The following is a 4,592-nucleotide window of genomic DNA, read 5'->3' as shown; positions in this document are numbered from 1 at the left end:
GGTATATGGGGACGGGCTCCCTACTCCTTTGAGCCACAGGCACCGCCCAAGATCTCTCCCGTTTTTCTCCTTGTCATATGCTAACAAAGTTAAGTAGTAACCCAAAGTCCCATAGTTCTTCCTTTGTTTTGTTAACTACGCTGGGATCATCTTGAACTTTGCCTTCTTGCTTCTTGTCATATGTTAATGAAGTTGAGTAGAAACCATTAACAATATGGTTGGTCTTTGTTAAAGTTATTTACATTTTCCTATTGTACTGTAAGTCCAAAACTAAACAAGTCTTTTGTTTATGCCATTTCCCCATATTGTCTATGGTACCTCCCCCTGGACAACCCTGTAAAGATACTATAAAATAAAGCTGATTTTGTGCTTTGGTGTTGGCTGCAACCATCAGCTCAGTCAGACCTCCCCATCCCATCCTTTGTTTCCATCTCTTTTCTTAATGTGGTATTTTTCTCAATCCCCACCAATTCTACTCTGGTTCGCTCCCCTTCCCCTCAATGGATCACAACAAAAAGGGAGTAAGTAATAAAGCAAGGGAGGGATGCAAATACCAGCATGAAAATCTTTTTGAGACACAGGTGAGGGAGGGAGCAGACGAATTAATGAATAAGGGAATTCTCATGGCTTCCCACAGCAAACATGCCGCCAGTATTATTATCGCAATGTTTTCAGGTGAGGAAAACAAGGCTCAGAGAGGTGAGTGAATGAATAAATGTGTAAATAAGTGCCAGCATGAGAGGGTAGGCGGTGGGTGGGTGGGATTCCCCTAGTGGGTTTCCAGGGTGAAAAGCACTCACACTGCCCCATGTGCTCTCATTTCTGGACATGGGGTTTGAAAGAGAGGCACTTTGACTGGCAGAGATCTCACAGACCACCAAGGCTTGTAGGAAAGGTCTTTATTGGTGGGAGAGGGAGGCTGCAGAACAGCACCAAGGAGAGAAAAGAGGGGAGACAGAGTAGAGAAGAGTGAGGGGGAAGAGGGGGGAAAGAGAAAGAGGGGAGCAGACACATACCCTTATATAGGGAAGTCTCAGAATGGTGAGGAGCTGGTGGGATAACCAATAAGGAGTTATTGCTGGGGGAAAGAGCCATAGGGGCGGCAGTAGGAAATTGGAACAGGGTGATGAGGTAAGCAGGCCACTCCCTGTGCTAGGGGAGGAGTTATAACTTTAAGGGCAGGAAGGGGCTTTTGGGGGGGAGGGGCTTTCTGAGGCAATTATCTAACATTCCTCCCTTCTTGACATATAAAAAATAGGGGTTTGGCCTTGGGATAGTGGATGTCAAGTTTTTTCTTCTCTAATTTCTTCCTGCTGGGAGGGGCACGTAGTCTTAATTGGCCAACTAGAGGATGATTATGATTTTTTTTTTTTTTGAGACAGAGCCTCAAGCTGTCCCCCTGGGTAGAGTACCGTGGCATTACAGCTCACAGCAACCTCCAACTCCTGGGCTCTAGCGAGTCTCCTGCCTCCACCTCCCAAGTAGCTGGGACCACAGGCGCCCGCCACAACGCCCGGCTATTTTTTGGTTGCAGCCGTCATTGTTGTTTGGCGGCCGAGCTGGGGATTCGAACCCGCCACCTTCGGTGTACGTGGCTGGCACCTTAGCCGGTTGAGCTATAGGCACCGAGCCGATGATTATGATTTTCATTGGGAGGATGTGGTGGCTGTTTACAAGTGTTCAGGAAGGTCTTGTGGTCTGGAGTAGAGCGTAGCCGATTCACAGAGAACAGTTTCTTCTTTCTGTAGGTTGGGAGCTGTATCTGGGGTATAGGTTTGAAGTACCAGTTGAGTAGTTACCTGTTAGGATAACTTTGAGAGTTGGGTTTGAATAAAATGAGTTATGTATGGAGTTGTAGTTATTAGTTTAAGGATGACAACTATAGCTGTGAAGAAAGGTAGTAATGTAATTTAGAGTGGGTTTTGAGTGAACCAAGAGAAGCTGGATGATTTGGATTCATGTTGTTGTTGTTGTTGTTTGATGTTTTTATGTTTACGTTAGTTGTAATTTTTATTGTTGTTAGTAAGGAAAGTATGGTAAGCAGCCCATTTTATATGGGTTGTTGGATATATAGAGAGGAGGTATTGGAATAGGTTAGTTAGAGGCAGTAGAGAAGAGATAGGTTTGACGGTTAAGAATGTGGTATGGTGGAGGGTTTGAAGATTTTTGTATGTTAAAAGATTGATAGAGAATGAGGGGACAGGATAGTAGTAGGGAATTAAAAGTGAGTTTCTTTGATTCTTGTATTAGAGTAACTGCAGCTGTTAATGCCTTGAGACAAGAGGCCTAATTTTGAACAGTGTGATTTAATTATTTTGAGAGATAAGTAATTGGAGTAAAGGTGGGGTTTAGCTGATGTTTAAGTATGTTGAGAGTAAACTTATAGTTTTTTATGAAATATAGGAGGAAGTGGTGAGAAAGATTAGGAAGGTGGAGGGATGGAGGTTTTAACAAAGTACATTGTAGAGAATTAAAAGGAGTGGAAATGGAGGTTAGGAGAGGTTTATGAGGGTTATCTTTAGTATTATATAAAGGAATAGTTAGGAGAGAAAAGTTGGGAATTTATGTTTTGAGGCATTTCATTAATCTTAAAAGGAGAGGAGTTTTTGTTTTGTAGTGGGTAGAGGAAAGTTGTGGAGAAGGTTTTTTTGTTTATGGCAATAGCTTTGAAGTTTGGGGATAAAAGGTTTGAAGTTTTAAGAGAATAGATTGAGGAAGTTGATATTGACATTGAGAAAGACAAATAGAAGGGTTTTTTAGTTTAATAAGAATTGGAGAGTAGGAGGTAATTGAGGGGGGTTTGTATTTTAAATTTTAGGATTTATTTGCTTTTGTGGAATAAGCTAGGGTAATGGGCTTTTTTTATGGTTTGGGAAGGGACAAGGCAGAGTGAGGCAGAAGATGGGTCAGCATTCATCAATTTAAGGTTAAAAGTGAGGGTGGTACCTAATTTCGAAAGTATGTTATGTCCCAGAAGGGGAATTAGATAGGAAGGTAATATCACAAGGAATATCTAAATGAGAAATTTTCAATTATCTAGTGTAAAAAGGAGTTTGATGTGGACGATGGGAAAAATACTTTTATCCTGATAATAGAGTTAGGTAATAGGAGGTAGGACCTCTGAACTCTTTAAGAACTGCTAGCTCTTGTGTTTAATAGGAAGGCAATCATTTTACCTGCCATCATCAGAGTTACTCTTGGCTCCACAGAGGTGCATTGGGTGAGAGAAGCCAGGGTTCTCGACAGTCTTCAGAAGAGGCAAGCCACAAGTTTGTTGTATGTAGGTACTGCAGGTTGGCTGGCCCCATGGCCTCTTTGGGCCAAGGGGCTGTCAGCTTTCCAATGGCCCTTTTTTTGCAGAGAGGGCATGGCCCTGGCGGGGGCCTGGGATTGAGACAACATCGTATCCAGTGGCCTTCTTCACCATATTTGTAACATGGTTCAGGTGGTTGAGTCGTGAAGCAGTCTTTGGCTCCTGACTGAGGTAGGTTAGAATGATGGCCTCAGTGACAGTGTTTGTAATTTTTTGAGCTAACATTTGAGAATTTGGGGTTTCAGAATTTTTATTTTCCCTTCAGAAAATATCATCTCATCCCATGTAAATTTTAAAGGCTGTGTTTAAGATCATGGCCTGGGGTGTCAGGGGTCCATGCTCCAAGTGTTTTAGCTTAAGTTTGATGTTGGGGTAATTTTGGTTAAAGAAAAAAGTTATAAGAATGTTTTTCACACTTATAGTTTTAGGATTTAAGTTAGTATTTAATAAAAGCCTCTGTAAGGTGTTGGAGGAAAGTCGAAGGATTTTTAGATTTATTTTGTATGATTTTCCATAATTTATTATAATTGATAGCTTTTTGGCGGAAGCTTTAAGTCTGCAAAGAATGTAGGTAATAAAAATGCTTCTATTTTTTTCTCCCAGTATTATTATTATTATTTTAATTTGGCTGGGAGTTAGGGATTGTAGTGTTGTTTGTAGGATGTTCATTGTTTGATATATGAAATTGATTTGCTGCCTCTTTTGCCTTTTCCCACACTCATTTGTGTTCATTAGAGGTTTAAAATGTTAGGTAAGTTGATAGGATATAGTAATAAATGAAAATTTTTGAATAAAATGAGAAGGATTAGAAGTAAAGGCACTTAGTTTATACAGTGGTATTGTAGGAGTATTTATTATATGGAGGAGCTGGAGGAAGAAAGGGGTAAAGAGGTTTGGAAGTGCTTTTTTTAAAGTAGGCGGCAATGGACTGAGAGAAGTGAAAGAATTTTGAGGGCTAGTTGGATGGGAGAAGTTAGAAGATGAGCTGGAGTAGGAGGGATAGAGGGTGGAGGTAACTGGGTATTTGAGGTAGGAGTCGAATATGGGGGGGTCTTCCTTTTTCAGGACCGGTGGTTGCATGCCTATGCAGCAGGGGGTTATTGGTTGAATAGAACAGGCTTTGTTTAGGGAGATAGAGAGTAGAAGAGTTTTTTGTTATAAGAATTTTGGAATTATTTGAACATAAATTAGGTTTGGTTTTGTGAGGACCAGATCAGCTCCATTTTGTTGTTTCCACATAAGTTACTGTTCCTGGGCCCTGGCCTGCAGGGCCCACCCT

This window comes from Otolemur garnettii, unplaced genomic scaffold (genome assembly GCF_000181295.1).
Source record: "Otolemur garnettii isolate 467f Iridium unplaced genomic scaffold, OtoGar3 scaffold00264, whole genome shotgun sequence".
NCBI lineage: Eukaryota > Metazoa > Chordata > Mammalia > Primates > Galagidae > Otolemur > Otolemur garnettii.
Note: the sequence above shows the minus strand (reverse complement) of the source record.